This window comes from Musa acuminata, unplaced genomic scaffold, assembly GCF_036884655.1.
Source record: "Musa acuminata AAA Group cultivar baxijiao unplaced genomic scaffold, Cavendish_Baxijiao_AAA HiC_scaffold_417, whole genome shotgun sequence".
Taxonomy (NCBI): domain Eukaryota; kingdom Viridiplantae; phylum Streptophyta; class Magnoliopsida; order Zingiberales; family Musaceae; genus Musa; species Musa acuminata.
The window spans coordinates 300,117-313,826 of NW_027020665.1; positions in this window are offsets into that span (position 1 = coordinate 300,117).

Here is a 13,710-nt window from a genome sequence, read left to right on the forward strand (position 1 = left end):
TCCAAGCTCCCTTTAGCTAAACTCATCCGCTCCTACCGCTTAAAGTAGTGACTTGTCTTGTCCTCTTTCCTTCGCTTCACTCTAGTTTGTTTCAGTTAATCATTGAATTGAACCGCTTCAATGGAAATCTATTTCTAACCGGCACAGTCAAGAGAGTTGGTGTTGAGTCTGAAGTCAAATAAATCATTTATTGAATCTTAAGATGAGAGTGCCAATCGAGCTCCTTCTACTGCAACACTTTAACCTACTTACACTTCTTCTATTGAATACTTAGTAACACAAGCAACAGAGGCGGATTCCACTTTCACAGGAACAGCTTTATCCACTTAAGTCCAAGGAAAGGAGTTACAGCCTTAAACACAAGCATAAGAACCAGTACTTTAATCCGACCTTAACTCTACTTTTATAACCCCCAAACAGGACTTTCGCCAACACCAGAAGCTAGGGAATCGGCTAAATAACCAGCAAGGTAATAAAGATCTCAAGCATAAGAATAAGCAGTGCGAGCGAGTGTAGTTTACGAGAATGGATCAGCGGTGTTAAGAAGAAAAGAAGTAAGTAATAAACCGTATTAAGAAGCTCTTGAAAGATAAGAAGCTATAGCTAGGGGTGAAGAACAGAATATCTTATAGGCAAGGAAGCTCCCTTTGCGCCCGTATAGAGAATAAGAATAATAAGTCCAAGAGATTGTAATAACTTCCTTGTTCCCCGCCTAGGGATAATAGAGATGGGTATAACAAACCATGTGCTCTCCACTCTAAGGTGAGAATTGAACGACTCCCCTAGTGCTCTTATAGAAAAGTGAGAATTCAACTCTCAATAAACAATGAAACTATCGGAGTAAAGAATTCCACTCGCAAGTAAGAGTTTCAGAATAGAGTTGAATACTTTCCAAGAGTAGAGTTAGAGGCACCCCTGGAGACTTACTAGTATTCTCACTCAGTCCCTTATCGCTGAAGCCACAAATAATTCTTCCACTTTCGAGTACATAACTACGTAAGCTTCTGGTGCAGTTCTGGGCTTTCCCTTTGTTGTCGGTGAAGAATCATCAAGTGGAGTTTTCGTTTCATCCCTTATTGAATCTGTATCCGCCTTTGTTGGCGAAAGTGCAATTCAAGACCCTTAATGTTAATGTTTTGACTGGACCTACTACTCGGGACACTTCGATTTGGAGTTTCCGGCAAGGCAAGGAAATAATGTTGTTGAAAAAGGGAATGGACTGTTCGATACTTGACTTATTTCCATACCGGACCTGGTGCTCAAGAAGACTGATCTGAAACAGGAAGGAAAGCTGTTGGCGCAAGAGTGGACGTTTCTAAACGGAAAGTGGAGGGAAAGCTGTTGGCGCAAGAGTGGACATTTCTAAACGGAAAGTGGAGGTCGGGGCACGGGTCAGAAGAGAAAGGGGACAATAACATTAGGAGTTAATAACAGTAATAAGCAAGTCCACCAAGCAACGTCCCTTCTTCATCCGGGCTTTGAAGCATAATTAGGATCTGGATCGGGAAGTTCCGTTTTTGTACGGTTATTGGCTTGATGTCTACGAGAGAGGTTCGGTGCTCTAGCTCTAAGTAGAGTTCGTCAAAAGCAAAGGGAATAGTTTATTTACGTCACTTTATCCCAAGTGCTCTTATTAAGTCAGAATATATTGTGGGATGTATTTTCTCTACTGCCCACTCATTACACGAGGATCTACCCGTTGCGCAAGGGAACAGGTCATATGTTAGGGTGAAATGCATCAGAAGTACCGTTTCCAAGTTTCAATGAGGATTCCCACATGATAGAGAGGAGTTTCCCCGCGATGCTAAAAGGTATACTTTATGTGCCCTTATGCTCTGAAGCCCCTTGTAGTGGTCGACCGTAGCTCTTGTTCGAATTCTCTATTGTTAGTGAGACTCTTCCTTTCCGGGCTATCAGTCCGATACTACTCCACTTTTCATCTAAATCTTATTCCTCTTGCTTTTTAATCAAAACACGCCTTTCATAATTGCGCTACTGACAACTAGAAGAAGGGTTCCCACACCAAGAGAAAGAGAGGAAAGAAAATCAGTGTATCAGTGAAAAGAATCCAAATAGAAATACGGAATATCAGAAAGGGGTCTAAGAGTGAAACAAGTAAGTTAAAGAGCGGAACTCTGGAATCAAACTCATAACTAGGAGACGAGCAATGGGACCTAGCCTTAAGTATGACTTAGAACTCTCCGCTTCTGCCTCTTAGCCTTACATCACTAGAAGAAAATCTCACTTGTGATTCCTTTGGTCTTACTACCTTGTCTTTCATTCTCTAACTACTGATATGGGTCCTTGCCTATTGGCTCTACTCTCCTATCCATCTCCCGCGTATCAAGCCTATATCTCTCTGCTTTTCTTCTGAAACTAGGTATACTTGCTTCCTGCGGTTAACCTGCTATTGCTATGTTTTTGTATGCCCTTCCCCTACTACCTGTTAGCCTTGCCCCTCTTAACTATTATTCTTATGCTCGAGTTTGAGTATACCTATCCTTTTGTTTAGTCTGATTCCTTTGAGAACAAGAATAGAGCTACTACCATTAGAGAACAGAACTGATGCTTTTAAGGCTATAGCACTGCCCCAACTGACTACACTCGAACACAGGGCTGGCTTTCTGATTTCTGCCTACCCGGGAACCCACTCTTGCTTTGCTGCCTATAAGTCTACTGCTCCTTTCCTTGCTCAACAACAAACCGAGGATTCTGATTGTGTGATAGAAAGGGCTTGGGCAAAGGCTTTGGCGTAGTCAGGTTCGCTTCACTTATGGAATGGAATATTAAGCCTATCTATACTGGAATATTCTTGTTGCTAGTTCACCAAACAGCAGAGCCTATTCTACAGAAAGAATGGAAGAAAGCCTTTTCATTGAGAATACAGATTGGGGGAAGTTAAGAAGACACCTATGTCAAATCACAGGTAAAAGATCTTCTATCTCCCACTCTATAAGGAAAGAAAGTGTACTTTCATAGGAATTCTATTAGAACACAAGCACTATCCTTCTAATTGGTAAAAAAAGGGGATATTACAACTACTTATTGCCTAAAGCGAACTCAACTACACTACACGGCTCATTCATTACAGTAAGGTATCGAGGTAAATGACGGCTACTTAATCTAATATAGGGGGTCAGCTCAATAAAACAATATCTTTTTAGTAATTGGTAAGGGAAAGAATAACCTATGATTAATAGAGGAAAAGAAGAACCTATGATTAATAGTGGGTGCCCACTTTCTTTATGAAATGTTGGAAAGGCGTATAGAAAAGAAAGGGGGAAAGACCTCATGTAGTATGAGATAGATGAAGTTAAGGTCACCAACAACTAGAGCATAAAGGAGTATTCCATATGAGACAAGAATTCTAATAGTGGTGTTCGCGTGCTCTCTCCCATTATGGAAGTAAGTAACCGCTTTATCACTCCAAAACTTCCTTTCGGGGGCGCCCTAAGATATAAGCTAACGCGTAAAGGAATCAACAACACGATGCTTGTTCACTGCTGACTCCTTACTTCTAGATATAAATTACTTAAAGTGACTCTTATAATATTTCTTTACCAAAAGTGTAACTCTCTAATATTTATTGACCCCTGGATGAAACTTAGAGAAATAGCGGTTATAAAGCCCCTTGTAGTGCTAGGCTTGACTCTCCCTTTGCGTGCTTAGCCTAACCATCCCAATATTAGCCATAAGACATAAGATTAGTTTCCTTTAGGTTCAACAACTCGAAAAAAGTATTAGTCTGCTAAAACCAACACCGAGCGAGTGGAGTAGTGATCAGTAACACCTGAGGTTGGTAACATAACTTCGAGTCTTGCTTCCACTCCGTGTTCCTGTAAAAGTGGAATCTAATAAATCCGTAGTTCTGTCATTTACTCAATTGAAAAGAGAATCAGCATAAGTATAGGATTGCAGTGCAAGGAAAAAATCCGTGAATAATTAAGCATAAGAGTGCAGTAAAGGATCAGATCTTTGCGCATAAGCTTTATCATCAGTATCAATCGGTTAAGAATGCGTTTTATCTGTGTCGACAAGAGAATCAGAAGAAGATAAGGGAGTTTAGTATAGATCCGGGGCGGGGTTCATATTCCTCTTTTATATACCATAGCACTAATGGAGTTTCTGTAGTTTAGTATAGATCCGGGGGTAATATTCTTCTTTTATATACCATAGCACTAATGGAGTTTCCCAGTGTCAGTGAGGCTGCAGGCGCTAACGGAGTGTCCCATTTCTATCTTCTTATATGGGCATATATGTTCAATTAATATTTCTGTTTGACTCGGGGTAACAAGAAATAGAACAAGCAATACTTGATTATCGAGCGAGCGTCGTTTGTAAATACACTAACTCTTTGGCTTTTTCTTTTACTTCACTTTGTTTTCTGGGGGCAGATGATTCTCTTTGAGACTACTTGAGAACTGGAACTCCATTTGCACCACCGCTTGCTTATGATCCTAATGATTTTGACTCCTAACCTCGAACTGGAACTTCTTCTTCTTATCCTGGAGTCGCCTTCACCGCTCTGTTACACTTTCGCGCACCAGCACCAGTATTTTCTTCTTCCACAAGAACTACACTATGCTTTACTCAAACAACAGATTATTTTGCTTCTTCTCCTAGAACAGGAGCAGGCCATTATCTTTCTGATTCTATTTCAACAGCTTCTTCGGGAGCTCACACTGCTTCTTTGTAAATAGAAGAATATCCCCGGCCCAGAAAGTCCCCTAACGCTGCTCGCACACCTTTCCTTTCTACTAGACCCCGAACAAACATAACTTCTATACTTCAGTGCGCTTCAGAAGCAAAGACTGACATTCCGGGTTTCTATTCCATTCTATTAAGATGTCAGCCGTGAGGAGGGAGGGAGGTTCCTACATTATATGAGTTGTGCAACATCTTCTATTCTTGTCTTTCTCTTGCACTCACATGATATTCTTTTGCACTAAATGAAACAAACAAGCTTTGTATAATCTGCTCTCTAACGCCCGTAATGAGAAAGAGCTTGCTTCGTGGGCTTTGTTGCTAGCTATTCCTTGAACTTGGCTTCCTCCTCCTAGTGTATTGGGTCTAGTGTATTGGGTGCGGGTGCGTTAGTGAGTCTGGCCATTCGAGCAAACAAGCTTATTATGATTGTTTCACCTAAGGCATTATGGGAAATTCTGGTTGAGCCTATTGCTTATGGGAATAGGTAGTATAGTTCCATTTCAAGCCCAGAGGGCGCCCAGCCCACATAAAGGGAAATGAAATCCAAAAGCACTACAAGAGAAAGAGATGCACTATAAGGGAAATCAAAGCAATACTCGGGAAAGATAAGAGCACTACTCGGGCCCTCAAACGGAACTTCCGTACACCACTTAGCTTATTGAGTTGGGACAGAAACTCAGCGGAGATGGGCTTTCAGCACCTTTATGCGTCTACAGAGACCTCTGTTCAACTTGGAGAATGTGGAATCGGTTATCTTGCCTCTTGCCCCCCCAATGGCTCTTACACTAATAATGGCTCTTATACTAATTGGAGTCTCAAATGCTGGACTTGCTCTTGACACTTCCATTAGCACTTTGTTTTGCTTGTTTGTTTGTATCCCTCTTTCTGTCTTGCTCGACTCTTCACTGAACTTAAGTTCCCCTTTCCGAACCTTTCTTGTAGCGGTTACCTGTAATTCATGAAGTAAGCTGTTAGCTGTGTTTTTAATCAATTGGATCATATGTGCACTCAATGATATTCTTTAAAACGAGAACTTTCACTAGCAAGTCCGTTTTGGAGTTCAGTCTTCAGTGAGGAGTTATAGGTTACAAAAGATTCTATCATGTGGGGTATATATTCAATTCCTTAGTTTAAGTGTAGGCAGTTTACAGGGTTCTTTACCATGTCAGTGATTTTCTTTTCTTTTGCTCTTGACTTTGTTTGTCAGTTCCATTAAATAAGTCTCATCAGAATAATAAGATGGAGCAAGGGAACAATCAGAATAAGATCAGTCAGATAGCAAGGGAACAAGCCTTAGTTCTTAAAGGAGAAGCGATGCAGTGTGGTAAGCAAGCTATGCTGTGCGGTAAGCAAGCTATGCGGAGGTAAGGTTACTATGCTTCCATTTCTATAAGTGGTGCACTCAACTCCATGATTGGATTTTGCCCAACAAGCTACTATACAAGCAAGGGCTTCAAGTTCTATACTGAAGTAGACCACGCTTTGAGAAGCATCTGGAGAAGGCTATCAGAAAGATCAAAAGATTAAGTGATAGGTCTGAAGAAATTATCTATTATGTCACGTGAGTTGGGTGAAGAACGTCGTAAGCCAGTTCGGTTCCTATCTCCTCTACGATTGACTTATGTATGTTATGTTATTCTTCTATCTGGACACATGGCTCTCGTATGTCCACAGTGGGTTTTATATGATTCATTTGTGGAGTAAAGGGATATTTTCACTAAACTACTAATAGAAACAGGAGTGAGTACGAAACATAGCTATGAAAAGCCATCCACCCAATCTTGCACACCGGCCCGTAAACCCGTAGCCTTTAATCACATATCGTCTTGGATCTGCTGCTCCTGCTCTTGAAATGTAGTAATCGAATTCCTATGTTACATAAGAATGAATATGAAGTAAAGTCAACACCCTCAAAGAATCTCTTCTATATGGAATATCCTCTTCGGTGTTGCCGTCTCCCTTGCCTACCTCCACTCAAGTCCTTTCTGCGTCGGCTACCTATCTGATTCTTCTGTTCAGCTACCCTTTACTTGATTCTGAAACCTAAATCCAATAAGCTAACGCGCTAAGTATTTCTTCAGGTATCAGTTAGGGCCGTTCGAGCAAGGGTCAGAGAAATCCAATCAATAGAGAAATCAAATCAATCAATAAAAAGGCGGACTTCACTAAGGCACTTTTGGCGAGATCCACTTGTTTGTTATCTTGGCCTACTTCACCTTGAGACAACACTAGCATTGTTTATTCAGGAACTGCGGATTCTCTCAACTCGCCGAAAACAGGCAATACATACTGTTCACTTATTTATTCTTGCACCGTTGCTGGAACTCTAACCCTAGTGCTTGTTCAAAAGAATATCCGGAAATCTAGCCTTTCCTAATCATAACTTATTGCCCGGCCCAAAGCTTGTTTCTCTCTTCCGGCATAATCTTATTTATCAGCATCCAACGCTAGACTAAAGTATGATCTTTGCGCCCTGACTTTAGAAGGTGTAGTGGAATACGGTGGAAAGTTAGCTGTAGTTAAAAAAGAGAAAGTAGATAAGGAGCCTACGTAGCGGTAACAAAACTCTGCTCGCGCACCTTTCCTAACTTATTGATTGCCTGGCGTGTTCCCAAGAGTAAACAAAGACCGGCACTAAAGCTTGTTGAATGGAAGGCAGCAAAAGAAATAGAGGAATAATAGAATTGAGACGCTGTTCCATTGCTTGTAGCTAGTGTGACTAATTCCGTTGCTTCACCTATCACTCTTTATCCGCGGATTGCTTCCTTTCCTACAAAGCTAACGGGCTAACTCAACCCTTACCTATCCTTTAGAATAACTCCTTGCTCTTGAGAAGAAAGAAGAGAATATAGCCGTTCGTTCACACCATACGCTTTCACTTATCTTCTTCTTTGCTTTGTGCTCTCTTACCTATTATATGATTCTTTGCTTTGTTTGTGTTCTCTTCCTATGATCTCATTCATTGCGCTCTTCCATTGCTTATTTATTCCCCATCCTCTGGCCGGCCTGGCGCCCTTGATTTCTCTTTACCACTTGCTTCTTGTTCTGTTGCTTGTTGAGGAGAATATTGCTAGAGCAGTTGTCTTGGACCACTGGTTCAGGGACGTTGAAGAACAGAACCCTTATTTTAGCGGAATCTTTGGAGCACATAGGTCTTACCGACGACCACTACTGAACCACGAGCGGCAAGCAAGCAAACCAAACCACCAGTTCCGAAGCTCAGAACTAATACTGACTTCCTTGAGAAAGGGCTTTTTTGCATTCCATTATAAGGGTAATAGATCTGTGCTAACCGAGAGCAGAACTCCAAACCAAATAATAACAACCTTCGAAAAAACGATAGCCCACCACATATAGGGTCGAGACTCACCACGGAGTATGGTCTCCAAAGTGTCTTAAGCGACCTCGCGCTTCCAAGACCACCGCAAGCAAAGAACATGTGCCTCTGACAGCTCTTATCTTTCTGGATCATAAGAAAACTTCGAGCTGAATACTTTTCCACTCATGTACAATTCAATCGCTATCGACTATTTGACTTAAGATTAAGAAACAGCGTCTACGTCTTCTGGTGTAGCTCGGCCACCAACCTGTGAGGGAAGGCTGGCTCCTCTCATATAGAATATTCTCTTCTGGGCTGGGTGCGGTTCAACCCTTTGTATTTCATAAGCGGGGGAGTACCAACTAGTTCCCCATTCTATTCAAAACCTATGTGATTAAGACCCTGGAATGTAGATTAGCAAAAAAAGAAAGCAAGGAAGAATTCATTATATGAATCGAAAACTTCTCGTACTCGTTATCAACCTCCAATTTAAGATACGTTAGTAAACAAACCACTGGCCAAGCGTATACTATTAGCCAAGTAACGTAGTTAGACCAAGTCACGACTAATCTGTCCGCCGAAGAGAAGAGCTCACTTTCTTTACTTGTAATCTAATATACTATAGGCTCTGCTCTAACAACTCACTTTCGAACTGCTTTTTATCCACCTTCGGCTGAAGATCCTTATCCTGTTTGAACACCATCTTTATAGCAAGTTGTTGGCTTGAACACCATCTTAGTAGTGGAGGGCTGAAGCCACAAATACTTCCATTTCTCTATCTTGGGCAGAAGATCTTATTTATGAATTGAATCTATCGAACACATAATCCATCGAACACATGTGATATAGAATTGAGTAAATACATTGCTGGTTCTCCCTCTCGAACAGAATCACTTGTTGCTCTGCTTACTTGACTTTCGAACTCCATTTTCTACTGCTGATGATCCATATGATGATCTTTTAACAGCTTCCGTTATTGTTGCGGGCTCTAAATAGAATAAGCTAACGTACCCAAACTCAAATAGCTAACGCACTTGTTTCTTACGTCCTTCCCGCTTACCCGAACCTGTATCTAATATTTCTCTTATTCTTGGCGCTGTTCCTAGGTGCCGAAATCCATTCTATTTTCTTTCGCCTGAGTGCTAACGGGGACTTTATGCTTTCCAGGATGGGTGCCAAAATCATTTCCATTCTTTTGCCGACAGCTTCATTAATGCTTTAAATAGCAATGCTCTGTTTGTTTCAAATGATCCTATAATTTTCCTCTGATCTTGTCTTGCTCGAAAGTGTGGATTTCCCTCCGGAGCGAGGTACAAATTCTCCTTAGGGGCATTGGTACTTTCTGCTTTAGTCAACGGGTTCTCTTGACACTCTTATAGAGAGTTTTGTAGAGCTAGCGGAGTAGCTTGGCCTGGAATCTCCTTTGTTTATAATACAATGGTGAAGAGAAGCAGGGTGGATGTCATGAAGCTTCTTATATAAGTTATATGGGGTTGGATCATTAGATGGGTGACGGGTTGGCTCATTAGACAAGTGACTACAGCTCTACAGAGTTGTGTAGGAAGTGAAGAAGGAGTCTTTTTATACCAGTTTCTCCTAACCAAAGTTCCGTTGGCAATTCTGACTTGAATCTATGATTGATTGAGTGAGAAGATAGTTGCTGATTTCTCGATAAAAACGAATTAGGAGTTCCGCACGCACTCTTATAGTATAATTCCTTGTAAAGTAGTCTAATTCTAAGTGAAGATAAAGACAGATTACTCCCTAACACCTTTTTTGATCAAGTCTTTCAACGTCCACTCTTTTGGAAAGAATTTGTAGCAACTCGACAGCCTTACACCATGCGCATTATGTCGTCAACTACTCTAAACACGGGGCACTTTCTTTTCGCTCTGACCAAGCTTGCTCGCACACCAAGCAAACCCTTCCTCGCCCTATCAGACCAGTTACAACCTAACCTTCCTGGTCTTATCCGACCAGCTCCTTCGTTCCTGGAAGCAGCAAACTTTCATAGCCAATTCTTTGACAACTTAGATACAAAAGAAATGGGATTCTCTTTGAATAATATATCCAAACTGGTTACGCTCTTCGACGGAGCTCCTTGTCCGGCCTCACTTACCCTTTTTCTTACTTTTGCATTAGAACTATGGCCAAGATGGATGATTCTCATAGCTAGCGGATTCGATCCATTATAGTCTTTACTTACATAAGGGAAAAGACCCTTTGAAGAATCAGGGAAAAAAGCCCCTTTATTAGAGATTTCAATGGTACTATGTTTTACGAAAGAAAGAGCTACCACCTTCCAGCACTAGAGCCGAAAGCAAGCACTATATTAATTTGTATGAATTAAAGGATTCTCCAACTCGCCTACGTAGTCCCACTGCAACAGTTCCCATTGTGCTAACTATGCCCCTAATTCTCCAATTAGACTACTACCTCCCACTGCAAAAGTGATCATTGTGCTAACTATGCCTAGATTTACACATTCGATGGACTGGACAACAATCGACCTTATAAATAAGATAGGTAAAGGAAAGAGTTCTAGAAGGGATGGATAAAGCCTTAAGGAGTCTCCTTGATAAGCAGTTGCATTTATACGCTACGATCTTTCTTTTCTTTTGTCGGTAAATGAAAGAGACATAATGTTCGACATAGGCCTACTTCCTTCCCCTACAGCATCGGTGAAAAGCCCGGGATGCAGATATGCACTTACGTTGGGTGGGTTGGGGCATAGCATAAGAAAGATACAATTGGACTCTGTGCGGTATGGAGCAGGAAGTCGCCCTCAATCTGGCCCTTGTTAGACAAAGGTAGTAGTAAGGAGCGACGAAGGTAGTAGTAAGGAGCCTTCCTCAGATCCTGACTTAGAGCCAATCACTGGACTCTATGAAGCAGAAGATCTTATTGCAGAAAAAGATTCTAATGCGTCGATAGGAAGAATTTATGAATGGAGTTGTTGAGCACTTTGTAGAGAATTAAGTAAAACCAAACCCGCCCTTACCGCTTATTCTCCAGCTTGAGATTGTTCACTCGCGAGATTCCATATTCCTGTAGTTTAGTTGCGAGAGAGATGAAATGCATTATGAAATGCAAGTAGAGTTCCAGAAGAAGCAAGGGCAGTCATCTAAGGGACGGGAGTTTATAGACCTAGACTCGATTTATTCCTTAACGTAGCTCCTTTCCCAGGGTTTTTCTGACCAGTATATATACCCCGAGCTCTGTTGCAAGAACTTGACTTGTTCGATACTAAACTCATTCCCTTATGGCTGAAAAGCCGATACTTGATTCTTCCTATACAATAGTGTAGTTCCTATACCGCCTCAGTTAGTCCGGGTTCCTTACTTCAGCTTACGTAGGGTGTTCTTAGCGAGTTGAATCCGTTCTATTATAGAAGAGATAATTCCTGTGGTTCTGTTCTTCCACTATATAAGAGAGAATGAAAATGGTTCTGTTCTTCTACTGTTCCTTGGGAGTCCTGTTTATTTGTTTCTCTTTTGAGTTTTTCATCTGTGTTTCTCAATTTAGAAAGTGTTAAGGAAACTCTATTCTCTACCTTTAGGTCCAGAGCAAGTCCTTTGTTCGGCGGTAGCGAGCTAAAAACGGGTGCTGAAAGCCTATGTCTTTACTCCAAAGGGAAGCTATTCGAGACTCGTAGCCAACAGAAGCACCTATATTGACTTAAGTAAAACGGGCTGTAAACCATGATGTAGTTGGGCGTTAACTTGCCCATACTTATATTACTGTCTGCGAAGCTTACCTCTTACCAGCGCTAACTCCTTACTTGAGAACTGATCTAGCTTCATCTCTTCTTGCCCCAACTCGCCCCTTATAGTACTGGGTTGTCTTTCCATCCTTTTGTTGTGGAAGAACCCTTTAGTCCCTGGCTTTGGATTCCATCTTACCTGGCTCCGGCTTCCTTACCTGCTCTTGCAACTGCAACTACCAATACTTATTTCTAATAAGAATACATGTTAGCCCTTAGCATCCCGAGTAGCTTGTCGGCTTGGCTCGTGGATATGGCTCTGCTCTATTAATGCCTTTGTAGTAGTGGATTGGGTGTTTTCGATTGAATAAGGTGATTCCGACGGTGTTCAGTAAACTCTCTTCTATATCTTTCTTCCGCTTGCCATTGATCGGCGAGGAAAGCTGTAATGGAACTTGCCCAAACTACACCATAAGAACTGCTTGCTTACTTAATTTCATGAATCTCTCTCTTGAGTATTGCCAGACCAGCCCTATCGTTAACAGGAACCAGATTGAGAGTGCTCTCCTGTATACAACACCTCAGTTGTTGAGAAAAGAGATGATATAGTCGACTCTCCTCGCACGTCTGCAGATCCTTATTCTAAACGCAGTTATTACAATTCCTTCCCGCATTTGATTACCGAGTGCACCTGTTTTAGCCCCTCTGGCTCTCCCGTTCTTAGTAGTAGCCATACCCTCTTCTTAGTCTTATACTGGACCTGGAAACCCGGATTCTCTTTCTGACCTTGCCCACCGATTGCCCGATGATCTAGTAGTAACTTGGCCCCTTATCTTATGAAACAGGACAACTACTAAAGTGCTGCTACTAGTTCTAGGGTTAACTACGTTCTTATGGTGTCTATAGCGGGGTCCAATCATTACTAGTAGGTCCTATAACACTGAGGGCAGCCATCAACTCGTCGGTTAAGAAGGTGCCCAACGAAGGCAACCACTTGTACCTAAGAAGCGGCAGAAGGCAGACAACCACTTTGCTCTCGGTTAAAGAACAATAGAACTGAGCTACATCCTCCCTAAGACTGAGTGAAAGAAATCAACTCATTTCATATTCATTTATATATTGTCAACCACTGCTTTTATACCGGAAACCGATCAGAGCTCATCTCAATTTCACTAGCAAGAGATCAAGCCAGCTTTTTCATTTCTTGCCCTATTCTTCCATTAATTACTTTATAAGCATTGTTTGTTGGGTGAATAGTTGCAAACTCATATGTTTACTTCTTTCTTGCCCTAACAAGACTTTTGGTTTGGAATGGCTCCGATACCGTAGTCAACTAATAACTGAATGAGGCTCATCTAACTCAAGAAATCTACTTTCCATTATTTAAAGCTTTGGAATCTATAGTAATAGGTCATCTACAAGTTATAAGCCGGGTAAGAGGTCAGCTACAAGTTATAAGCCGGCTGCAAGCAGTTCTTAAAGCAAAGCAAGTAATAAAGAAATTGTCCTGTGCACTCAAATAATTGGTGACGCGGCAGTCCCTTTCTGGTTTACTATAGAAAGTCATAGTGATTTTCTTCTACTTAGCGTGTACAGTGTCAGTAGACGGGAAATTCCAGTTTTTGGGGCCGCTCATCTGTCCTGTTAGTAATGTGATTTCCCATAAAACGAAAGAAGTTGTGAAATAGTGAACTTGAAGCCTATATCTTGAGTTTAGGGTTCCCTTGCTAATACTGAGTTTACAGACCCGAAAGCACCCGATACTGAACCTGTGTTTTGCCTATCTCTCCACCACTACCCTTGTTTAATCTGTTTGTAGAATTGTAAGCTCCTGCCGCTAGTCAATTGAATGAAACAATAAATACATAATATCAGAATACTTAAATACGAGGAAAGAATTAACTACATCCAGAGTTGTGGTAAGTCCATATTCCACTACGACTAATAAGAATGGAGCTCCCCACTTAGCTCTTCTACGCCC